Below are 12,815 nucleotides of genomic sequence, written 5' to 3'. Positions count from 1 at the left end.
CTGTATGCATGTCTTCGTTTTTTAGTTAAGAGAGATCTGTCTTTGCTTGCAGAGTGTGAGGATACAACTTGCAAAGTCAGTTTATCAGACTAGGAAACACGATATGTTTGACACCTTCTATGTAACAGAATAGAGAGGATTCTGAGACCCCCTAATGTAACACCCATGCAAAAGAAGTAGGACTTAGAGCTTGAAGCACAGTCTGCTCATTTTATAGAGGAGGAAACTAAGGTTGGGAAAGGTTAAGTGATTTTTTCCAAGCTCAGATAGGGGGGTAAGTATCAGGGTTGGCATTGGAGCTCTGATCTTCTGACTACAATCTCAGAATACTTTCTATTGTTCACACATAAATATTTAATAATTCAAAGTATAACTGGGAGTCCTGAAATGAGGAATTGTTCCACTTGGACATTTTAAAATCTTAAGTAGCAAAGGGACAAATTTAAAAGAGGTCAAGGGTCTTGTGCTCTGAAATCAGCAGAACAAATTTGGAGACCAGTTGAAATCCCATCTTCTGTGTGATTTAGGCAAATCACTGGGTATCTCTGTGCCTCAGTGTCTCATGATATTAATAATATTTACTTTGAGGTTCCCAGAAAGTTTTACTCATATAAAGTCTGTGAAGTAGGTACTATCATCACCCCCTTTTATGAATGAGGAAACTGAGGTAGAGACTTTCTTAGGGAGCTACAATTTATAAGTGTTTGATGTGAGATTTGGACTCAGGTTTTCCTGACCTCAAGTTGTGCCCTGAAAGAGGAGAAATTCAAACTTCTTGCCTTTCTGACCATTTAGTAGAATGAAGTTTCATCTCACCAACACTGAAGAAATGGATGCTCTTCATGTGAATTAGCTCCAATGTTCTTTACCCTGATGGGTGAGCATTTGCTTTGCTGAATTAGAAGCAGGAAACACACCACACACACACATACACACAGGGAGGTCTCAGGTCCTTTTTTTAGATGTAACAGATATATTCTTTAACTTCTTTTTTTTTAGAAAACAAAACTGCTTTATTTTGACATCAATTTGCCCAGCACCTTATTCCCCAAGCCAGTGATTTTTTTCCCTTCATTAGATAACAAGCCCATCAATTTTGTGCCAACAGTTTTAAAAGTAGGGATTAAAAAGAACTCTTCATTCTCAGCTTCCTTAATCTTTGTTTTAGGTCCTCTATCTGTCTCTTCATCTCTTCGGCTTTCTCATAAAATCCTTCATTCATCAGCTCCTTTTGAAGCTAAGAGAAGACACGAGCACAGTAGTATTGCCCATTGGTTAGTCCCCATTTCACCAAGAACCACCTTGATGTATTTCTTCTATGTATCTGTAAACTCTAAGAAAATTAGAAGAGAGGGAAAAGGGCACAATAGATTTCTTCTCACTGGGCAGTGAAAAAAAAACTAGAATTTGGGCCTTCTCTGAAACAACTCAGTACTTTCCCACTATGAGAGACAAGAAGTTAGACCTCAGGACCAAGGGTGAACTGGATTAGCTGAATATATGGCCAGTTGGCTTGGAACCGTGGTTCTAAAAGGGGAGAACTGGGTGGTATGCTGCTGGACTTGGACTCAGGAACACCTGAGTTTGAATCCTGTCTTTGATACTTATCAGCTGTTACTGGAGCCAGGTTCCTTAATTTATAATAGCATCTAAATTCCTGGATTGTTGTGAGAATAAAAAGGAAATATTTGCTTTATGAACCTTAAACGTATGCTAGCTATCATCTGCATCATTATTCTCAATTCTTAATCGAGTGACATAGATGCTCACAAAACACTATATGAGTGATTCAGGATGGTCGCAAATAAACCTGGAAGGGGATTGGCTCTTTGATCAACACGTAAACAAATGTCAGTCAGTACCTGCTGCCTCTATTATTTTTGCCTGGACTGACCAAGTAAACTCCATGAATTTAGACAAGATCCACTTGATCACATGGCCTATCAGTAGGGGTTTCTTGGTGATGATGCTAAATGAATCAAGTCAGTCACTGAATATATTTTTGTCCCAGGGCCCAGCAGTTCAGGGCTCAGGAAGGAGGGAACAATTGTCTCAATCTGGGATACTTGGCATTATCCTAACAGCCGCAAACCACAGGGGACAGTGGAATTAACTTTCACTATCCATGGTGCTTAATATTATAGATGATTCCACAAACTCTCTGATTGGATTTTTTTAGTGTCTTTGTTGAGAACAAAGGGGCTTTGATCTGAATTCAGGGAGTTCAGTCAGAAGCAGGTGGAACAGTGACAAATCCAAACAGTTCCCTTTGAGCTTTCCCTTAATGTGTTATGGAATTAGAAGTCCTAATCACAGGACTATAGAGATTCATGAAACTTTCTGAATTTCAAGCTGCTTTTTCCTAACAGAGATAATGAAAGCTTTTTGTAAACACAATTATATACAAAAAGCTAGGAACAAGACAGTGACCTTTGTACCCTGGTTTAAATTTGCTTCTGTGTCTTTCTTGGCTCTCGCTCTCATTTGTATGACCTAGCATGGCCTTGTTGAGAGCCTTAGTCAGGAAGACCTGGATTCAAGTCCTATCTCAATCCTTCCTGGCTGTGTGACCCAAGACAAATGATTTGACCTCCCCTGTGTCTCCAGAAATTCTCTGAGATGATCATTGCAGGGTGGTGCTGCTTGTATTGCAGTTCCTTCCATCCACAAGGTCACAGGGCCAGCTTATTCTCTCTTATATTTGCAGGAAAGAGACAAGGACTGTTGGGGAGGGAGCTTGCACTTAGCCCTCTAAAGTTTTCAGAAAGGATCTAGTGAATGCTATTCATGACAAGTTTAGCACCGGAAGTTAAGTCAGGACTTACTGATCTCAATACAGAGGGGATCTTGGCAGAGAAAATATCAGAGATTGCTGACCAAGAAATGGAATTCAAAAATAGCTTTAAGCTTGAACATACAAGTTAGTTGGCACAGCTCTGGTTTTTTGATCCAAAGTGCTTTTTCTGTCCCTAGGTTCAGGAATCTCCTTTTAGAGAGAAAAGGCACATTCCAGCTGAAGCTCAGAGAAACTCATGGATCTCCTATGGGAGAATAACCATTGAAGGTTGTTCTCTGGACTGATGATTAAGCTCAGTTGTCTGCCTTGTATAAAAAGGATATTAGGCCTTTGCTTTGTACTAACTGTATCTTCTGTTTGACTAGAAAAACACTTTATAGAGATTTGTGAACTTTGAAACTCATACGATAAGATATAATTGATCCTATATAACAAATGAGAAAATTAAGAAGGAGGGGAAGGAGGAAGGCCTAGTTCTTCTGATGAAAATGCTCTTGTCCTTGCTGACTCACAGAAAGGCAAATTTGCCTTCGCTATCTGTCTGCCCATCCTTTTCCTGCAATGGTGATGGTGTTGCTTCCTAAGCATAGCCACTGATCCAAAACTCTGTGTACCTTCAGCTTATGATGCAGAATATTTTTCTGTTCTCTGAGGATCAGTCTCCTATCTTCTTCCATCATCTTTTTCAATTCTTCATGAATTTTCTGCTGAGCTTCCATCTCTTGCTGCTTTTCTATTTCTTGTTGTTTCAACGACTCGGTCTCCTTCTCAACTGCTTCTTTTTCAACCTGTTCAACTATTTGAAGGAATTTTAAAAAAAAAATCAAAAGATTAAATCAGGTGAAGCTAGTTTTTAATCTATTATCTATTAGTCAACAAACATTATTAAGTGCTTACTAAGGGCTAGACATTATGTTAAACACTTGAGAGACCAAAAACCAAGAATGCTAAAAAACAATTCAAGGAGCTGTTATTCTAGGAGAATAAAGCAGTATCCAAATAACTATTCAGATGAAAGATATACAGTTAATGAATGAGGAAGGTAGCCTTAAATGGTAGAGGAATGAGGAAAGGTTTTTTTGAAGAAGGTGGAATTTTAGTTGAGGTAAGAGATATGAGGCAGAGAATTAACGGGTTAGGGAATAGCTAGTGTAAAGACTTGGAACTGAAATATAAAGAGAATAAATTATAATAAATTATAAGACCACAAAAGGTAGGGAAAAAGGCGATTGATGAAGGACTTTCTGTGTTAAGTGAAGGAGTGTGTATGATCTTAGAGATAAGAAGTCATTGGAAGTAGAGGAAGTTGAGGGGACTATGAGAACAAGTGCTTGATTGTGATATCTGAATGAGCCTCACTGACTTAAATCTTGTGCTTCAGTTCTAGAGATAATTCAGTTCAATTTCTATGGAATTGTGTGTCTAGTTCAAATTCTGTCTTGGAAGAAAACTTTACTCAAATGTGAAAAACTATTATATTATCTGAACTTAACATTACATGCCTATAAAGCTAGTCCACCTCGACCTACTATTTAGAGTCTCTTAGCCAAGGGCCCTGAGCTGAAATCCAGTGAGATCCCAAGATTGATGCAAGCAATTTTCTCACAATTATACACCTCTCATGCTATGTAAATTTCTTATTCAAAAAAATGCACCTTTAATGATTAGTCAATTATAGATTCCAGGTTGCTTTGATTGTCCATAGATACTTGGAGGGCAGTGGGACAGCTCCTTTTCTGGTTTCTGGGAATTTCATCTGTTCACTTTTTCCCCCCAAATCTGGAAAGTCCCTATCTGTCAACTAAATAGAAAACAGATTACCTGATGTTGTATTGTTTCCTTGTAATTAATTGATCTTCATTATTTTAAATGTATAATAGTCTGTAGTTTTTTCTGGGGGGGGGGTCCACTGCCAAAGATGTGGATTGGGCCTGGTCCCAGTTTCTGGGGCACTTTACCTACAAAACTTAGTAAATTTTGCTTAAAAGGTTGAACTTTTGTTTCCTTAGTCATTTTGTCTTTTATTCACCACAAGGTCATTGAGCAGAAGCATGACAAATATATTTTCTCCTAGAACCCAAACTGCCAGTGAGAAAGGGATTAGAGAGGGGCAGAGCCAAGATGTCATAGTAAAGGCAGGAAATCCCAGAAACTCTCCCCTGAATATTCCAAATGCCTTTAAATTATGACTCCAATAAAATTCTAGAGTGGCAGAACTCACAGAAAGACTGAGTGAAACAATTTTTCAGCCCAGTTCCTCCAGAGTTGGAAATGGCCACAGGACATCTCTGGCCATTGTTTCCATGGGAACAAATTGGCTCCAACCATCCACAAACAGCCCATAGGTTTCCTGTGTCCCTGGATATGTGACAGTGGGACAATTTCCAGACATCTCAGCTCATAGATTGCCAAAGACAACTTGGAAGATCAGCAAGAAAATTCTGCTGCACCAGTGAACTTGGAGCTGAGGCCAGCACAGGCCTTAGCACAGTCCCTCCCCAGGAATCTGCAGAGTCACCCAGCAACTGCTTCCAGAGTACTCTGCTCATAGTTGGTAAGGGGAGATCAGGGGAGACTGCAGATTTCTCTCCACTGTCAGTGTGTCTGTTGCTTTGCCGATATTCAGATCCAGTTGCAATCTAGGGCCCCATGTTGCCATAACAGAGAAGGGATCCTCCTCACAGTTACAGGGCTGAAAGAAGAGTGTTTGTGGCTATCCACAGACCAGAGCACTGGCCAGAAGAGTAGTTAGAGCCTCTTTAAAGACCTTGGAGGAATTGAGGTATCCCTCAAAAACTTGGGAAAAGTGCTTTCTCCACTCCAAAACCTTAAAAAAGAGTTAAAGTAAAGTCATAGACTGGGGCAATGAATAAACAACAGAAGAAAAAGAATCTGAAAATAGACAATTACTTTGATTTTTTCTGCATTGCTCTCATTTATCCTCCCATTTTTTCCTCCACCTCCCTTAATTGCTTTTTAAAGTCTTTTTTGAGCTCATCCATAGTCTGAGTCCATTTTCTATTTCTCTTGGAGGTTTTGGATATGGAAGCTTCAATTTTGTCATCATCTGAGTATGTGTTTTGATCTTCTATGGGACTAAAGTAATTCTCCATGGTCAGATTCTTCTTTTTCTGTTGTTTACTTATTTCTGCAGTCCAAGAATAATTTACAGCACTTCCAAGGCTTTGGGGTTTTTTGGGGGGACACCCCACTAAAACTTTTATTCCTCCAAGGTCTTATGCTCTCTTGCCTGTGCTTTGATATTTAGATGACCACCTCACTTCCCTCTGCCCTGGAGCTGTAAGGAGGGGTCCTGCTTGGCTATCTTAGTATGGAAGCCCAAACTGCAACCTGGATCTGAGTGTAGGCAAACAGCAGCATCCTGTCCCAAGGGACAGCAGGGAAATTTCTGCAGTCTTCCCTGACCCCCTTACCATCTGTGGGTTTTGCTTTAGGGGGTGCAGGCTGCTTTATCTAGATTCTTGCTGCACCTGCAAACCAGTGCTCCCTCACTCCACACTCTTTCAGATGTAGCAGAATTCTCTCCCCACCCCTTCAAGCTGTTCTGGAGCTGTGCTGCAACTGGGGATTTTTCTGACTCCCATTCCTGGTGAAACACACCTTTCCCATGGAACTTTTAAGTCATCTTGGACTGAGGAAATGTATCACTAAGTCTTTCTGTAGCTTCTGCCCCTCTAAATTTTGGCTAGAGTCATAATGTGTTGGCTTTTGGAGTTTTGGGGGGGGAAGGAGTTCCCAGGAAATATTGCCTTCATGCCACCATGTGGGCTCTGCCAAGCTGCCATCTTGGCTCTGCTCAACAATTACTTTGGTTAAGTGAAGGATTAAAATACACATTCAGAAGATAACAAAGTTAAGTCTTCTGTATCCAAAACCTTCAAGAAAAATATAAATTGGTCTCAGTCTATGGAAGAGCTCAAAAAATTTTGAAAATCAAATAAATGAGGAAAGGCTTTTTGACTTGATCTTTTGAGAAATGATAGCAATGACAGAAAATCACAAAAAACCAAAGTCAGTGACTTAATAAAGGAGATACTACAATATACTGAAGAAAATACCATCTTAAAAAGCAGTCCAGGTCAAATGGAAAAAGCAGTCCTAAAGGTAAATGAGGAGAAGAATACCTTAAAAAAGCAAAATTGACCAAATGGAAAAGGAGATAAAATGTTCTCTAAAGAAACAAGCTAAGGGAAGCTGATGACTTTGTGAGAAATCAAGAGACAATAAAACAAAACCAAAGTATACTTTCTAGATGAAAAAAGTTGAGGAAAGGTATAGGAGGAGGGGGGTGTAGGTGTTAGAAGAGAGAGGGAAGATCATGGGAGAGGGTAATGAGATATAACACACTTTTGAAAAGCTAGAAGAAAATGTGAAATATCTCATTGGAAAAACAACTGACTTGGAAAATTGATCCAGAAGAGATAATTTAAAGATTATTGGGCTACTTGAAAGTCATGAACCAAAAAAATAGTCTAGATTTCATTTGTGAAGACACTCTTCAGGAAAATTGCCCTGATATCCTAGAAGCAGAGGGTAAAATAGAAATGAGGGAATCTATCAATCAGCTCCTGAGAGAGATACCAAAATAAAATCTCCCAGGAATATTATAATCAAATTCCCGAACTCCCAAGTCAAGGAGAAAATGTTACCCAAAAAACTGGAAAGAAACAATTCAACTATCGTGGCACTACAGTTAGGATTACACAGGACTTAGCAATGTCTACATTAAGGGTTCATAGTGCTTGAAATATGTTATCCCAGAAGGCAAAGGAACTTGGATTGCAACCAAGAATTAACTACCCAGCAAAATTAAGCATCTTCCATGGGAAAAGATGGATATTAAATGAAATAGGGAACTTTCAAACTTTTCTGTTAAAATAACCAGAGCTGAACAGAAACTTTGATCTTCAAGTACAGGACTCAGTAAAGCATAGAAAGGGTAGATGGGAAGGACTAATTATGAGGGATTTAATGATGTTGAATTGTGTGTTTCTGTGTATTCCTGCATGGGAAGAAGATATTAATAACTCATATGAACCTTCTTATCTATAAGAGCAGTTAGAAGGAGCAGATATAGACAAGGTATAAGAGGGAACTGAATATGAAGGTATAATATATCATAAAGATGGAGTTAATGGGTAAGAAAGAATTATACTGGGAGAAAGGGAAAGGAAATGTAGAACAGGCTAAGATATTTCATGTAAAATTGGGAAGAAAAAGCTTTTGCCATGGAGTGCAGGGGGTAGGTGAGGAAGGATGAGTAATCCTTTATTCTCATTGGAAGTGACTCAGAAAGGAAATAACATACACATTTAATAGGATATATAAATATTACTTAATCTAGAGGGAAAAAGGTGAAGAAAGGTATAGGAGAAAGGGGACAGGGGAAGGGGAGGGGGTGTAGGTGTTAGAAGAGAAGGAAGATCATGGGAAAGGGGAGAGGGTAGTCAGATATTACATACTTTTGAGGAAGGACTGTTGAAAGGAGGGAGAGAAAATAGAATAAATAGGGTTGGGGAGGAATAGAAAGGAGAGAAATGCAGCTAGCAATAGCAACTATGGGAAAAAATATTGAAGCAACTCTGATGGACTTCTGATACAGAGTGCAATCCATGCCAAAGACAGAGCTGATGTTATCTGAATAGAGATGGAGGCACACATTTTTCCCTCTCACTTTATCTTGAGGTTCCTCTATCTTTGTGGGGGGAGGGGGATTATGTGTACTTTTACTACAAGACTATTGTAGTAATGTGAAAAAAATTTTAAAGACAAAGGGATTTAAAATTTAAAATTCCCATTTTCTTAATTAGAGAAACAGAACTGAGGATATCTGGGGGAGTAGTATTTTATGACCTGCTAAATGTAACAGCTATAATCACAATTGCTATTATAATTCCAGCAGGGAATAAGAAGGTAAAAAAAGGAAGGAGTTCTATGTATTTCAGAAAAATCTTCATGCCACACTCAAGCCCTTAGAGAATGTTCAAATCCACCAAATCCCCTGAATGACAAGATCGTTACACCAGAGCTTCTTATACCTTCCAAGGCCTTCTCTTGATCTGTAAGAGTTTGATCTCTCTTCAGGATGGAATTTTCTTTTTGGGCCAGTGTCTGTAGAAAATTTTGAAGTACCTCATCTGCCTAGAAAACCATATAAATTTAATAATCTAAGTGAAATGGATGAATATTTACAAAAATATAAGTTTCCTGGGTTAAATGAAGAGGAGATTACACTTATAATTTCCCCAGACTAAGTCAGTTGCTGAGAACATACTTTTTTAATGGTAGGGGCAATGTCTGATATATAGGCTAGAATGTTCTTTTCCATAAATGGTATTAAAAACATTTTAGGGACATGATTGATATAAGAGAGTAAAGACAGAAACTATCGATGTGCCCTACTCATCAGTGAGCACCAAAAAGTAGGTCACAAAGAGGCATAGCCATGAATATCTCATTTTCTTCCAAGCGTGAACTTGAGACAGTAGGACAGTCTGCATTAGGCCTGGTATTTATGACCCTCCTATGGTTCACCTTCCTCAACTTCAGTATATTCTCGGGGCAGGAAGGAGAGATTTCTATCAAGAACTTACCATAGAGATGTAAATTAAAAAGCTGAAAGCTTCTAAACATTCTCCTCTTAGGTAGTTATTGGTAGAAGAAAATCTGTGCTCAAATAACAATGAAATCCTGGTGCCTTTTTCACAATATAATCCTGACCTCCAGGTCTTTTCTCACCTTTACCATTTTCCTGGACTCTTGATGATATTTGTTTATCATTTCTTCTCTTTCTTTCCTGTAGAGCTTATAACCCCCTGGCACAGAATATTTGCCTTTAGAAATGGCTTTCTTCAGAGTCTTTGAGGTTTTCTTAAGCTTAGTTTGACAATCTTTGGTTGATTCTTCCTTATTTCGAAGTATGAAATCATTCTTCTTGGTTTCTAACATGTGCTGCCAGAGAGATGGGGAAAAAAGATAATCAGAGAAATTTAAGCAATATAACAGTAATAATATTAACAAATCATGATTGACATGATTCCTCAAAGGCCATCAGTGACCTATTTCATTGGGAAGAGAATAATATTTTAAAGAAACTGTTGAGGGAAAGTCTACCTACTTTTCTTTTTCTGGAAATATGTAAAGTGTGATAGAATAAAACTGAAAATTCTGGCTTGGGAGCTAAGATACTTGAGCTCTGGTTTTAAATCTCTTACTCTTTATCAAGGTCACCAAGGACAGGACACCTATCATCTTTGGTACCCTAAGTTCTGTCTCTACAAATGAAAAAATTTCATAAAATGATCCTTCATGTCCCTACCAGTCCAGAAAACCTATAATAATGATTCTCCCTTTTGTGTGTGCCAAGTAAGTGCTACCAGGAAGGAAGACTGAGTAGATACTTAGACTGGCAGAAAATATTCCTACAAAGAATCTGAGGGTGCTAGACTAGGAAAGGCAAACACAGAAGTGTGTGTCTGGAAGCTCAAGAAAAACTGGAGTAAACTCTGAAAGCTCTGATGCTATCAATTCAACAAATTTGTGAATGAATGTTTTTTTGTCTTTTAAGAACTAACTGATTTCAATGTGTCACAAGGAAGAAGTATCTTTTCATGGCAAATAAGATTTGGCCTTCACGCCTCTAGCTCTCTAGAGAGAATCTTCTCTTAATGAAATGGTGATATAGACCCAAATGTCAAAAAAAAATTGAAAAAAATTTTGACAGTCTCTAGGTTTCACTGAGGGAAAAAGGTAAGAAGGTAAGGATAAATAGCTGAGAAAACATACCATCAGATCTTTCTGGAAATTGTGCATGTTATACTTGAATGAAAGCTTCATGAAAATTGAGATGGCTTCTTTTGCACAGACTGTATGGAGCTTTAGCAAGTCCTGAAGACTTTCTGTGGGAAAGTTCACCTTTCGGTTCATCTGCTCCTTATAATGGTTGCTAGCTTTCTGAAAAGCAGCTTTGTTCTCAATCTGAGCCAGTGTCAACATAGCGTTCTCCAGGCAGGGAATTTCTCTACTAGATATTGCCTTCACGTAGCTTTCCAGCAGCTTCCCCAGCCCTAATATACAAGATGAAATGCAAGTTGAGGCAAAGAGCAACTTTCATTCAAATTAGTCCAAGGAGTAATTATCTGGTAATTATCATGCTTGACCAAGGATCTCTTTGACAATATTCTTAGCAAATGACTTCCAATCAGAACTCAACATTTTCGACAGAAGTTGAGAACAAGATCACTCAAAGCAGCCTCTTCTAGGTTTTAACAATTTAAATAGTTAGGAACTGTCAATGTTTATGAAGCCTAAATATGCCTCTTGGAAAGTTATACCCATTTCTCCTAATTTTGACCTCTGAGGTCAAAGGAATTTTACTTACATTTTTTTTTCCCATTGGCTTATTCTTATGTAAACTTCAGTCCTTTCACAAATATTCCTTATCATGTTCTTGAAATGTTTGACTATGTGTGTCCTAAAGTGAAGTGCCTAAAACTAAACACAGAATACCAAAGGTGGCTTAAATGGATCCAAAATGCTTGACTTCTTGGAATTCAAGTCTTGAAAAACTTTGCATCTCAGACTACTGATTCCTATTGAATTGACAATTCAATATAACACTTCCCCAAGAACTATTTTCTATCTCTATCCCCCCTCTCCTCTAAGTTAATTTTTAAAATCAAATGAATAAGCTGGCATTTATTCTGAGTCATTGTTTTATTCTGCCAGGATAAATTTCTGTCTCATTTTTTTCATTCAATGTATTAGTTGTTATTCTGAGTTTCTTGTCATATGCACATTGGATAACCATTCCATTTGCATCTTCTTTAACTTTGTCAGTGTTATTGAGAATGTTCTAAAACCTTGAGGCATGTCATTAGACACTTCCCTTCAATTTGATCTCATATAATTAAGGGATATTTGGATGGCTTGTCATTTAATATGTTCTGAATACCTACCTGCATTACCATCTATTGTATATATATATATTTATATATCTTATCCATGATCACAGTATAATATTCTTAAATATTCTGTTTAAATCTAACTATGCTAAACTGACACTATATCTCTGATCTACCTTGATCTAATTACAGTGTCAAACAGGGAAATTTGCCTAATCTGCTGAATTTTAGTCATCACTGCTCCCTTTACTTAGTGCTTTCAAACCATCACCTTAATAATATGCTCTAGAATATACTGTTTTATACTTTACTAAATCCCAATCTTTTTACCTTTGAAGAATTAAACCTCTCTAATTCAGTTTTATCTAACTTTACCTCCATCAAAGATCACTGTCATTGTCTCAGAGTGTATATTCCTAGGGACTTTTAAACTGAAAGACAGGGAAACAAGAACAATGAAACCTCAAATCATAAAATACCTGTACACATACAAAGAAACAAAAACATATATCCAATTCCAATCCAGTATGCATTGGAGAAAAGAAAACTCACAATTCCCATTGACAATGATGTTCCCATTTAGGATCTTGGGTTTTACATTGGAAAAGATGTAAAAGCAGAATTTTTTTGTCTGATCCTTGAACACAGGCTCCAGCTGACTTTCTTGAACATCTTCAAGATGAACTAAGCTTGACATATTATTTGTTGGACAGATAAATGTAAAACACTTCTGTTCTGGAAAGAATTTTCTGATGCATTCTCGTGAAAGATTGGCCATTTGAAATTTGGGGTCCTGGCCTAAGGGAAAGGGAAAAAAAAGAGAGTACAGTAAGGCACAAGCCTGGGGAAAAGGGTTGATGAAGATGCTTAAGACTGGCAATTACTGTATTCAAGTTTTCACTTATCCACTCCTAAGGTAGAGTGATAGAGAATTTTTAAACTTAGAAGTATTTTAGGGAGAAATTTTTGGAAAATAAATAACAATTCACTTTTTGTAAGGATATTTGTATTATTCAGAGAAGACACCTAAAAACATACAGAGAAAGTAGATTTGCCCCAAATCTGAATGGAACCTCTCATAGATTCATAGTTGT

The 12,815-nt window shown here is 37.8% G+C and overlaps 1 pseudogene; it reads right to left on the bottom strand.

Annotated features, from left to right (window-relative positions):
* Positions 1 to 1,013: 1,013 nt before the first annotated feature.
* Positions 1,014 to 9,146, bottom strand: LOC141511853 (guanylate-binding protein 3-like; annotated as a pseudogene).
* Between the last annotated feature and the right edge of the window lie 3,669 nt (positions 9,147 to 12,815).

The sequence above is a fragment of the Macrotis lagotis genome, chromosome 2 (assembly GCF_037893015.1).
Source record: "Macrotis lagotis isolate mMagLag1 chromosome 2, bilby.v1.9.chrom.fasta, whole genome shotgun sequence".
NCBI lineage: Eukaryota > Metazoa > Chordata > Mammalia > Peramelemorphia > Peramelidae > Macrotis > Macrotis lagotis.
This window is presented reverse-complemented; position numbering and strand designations above follow the sequence as displayed.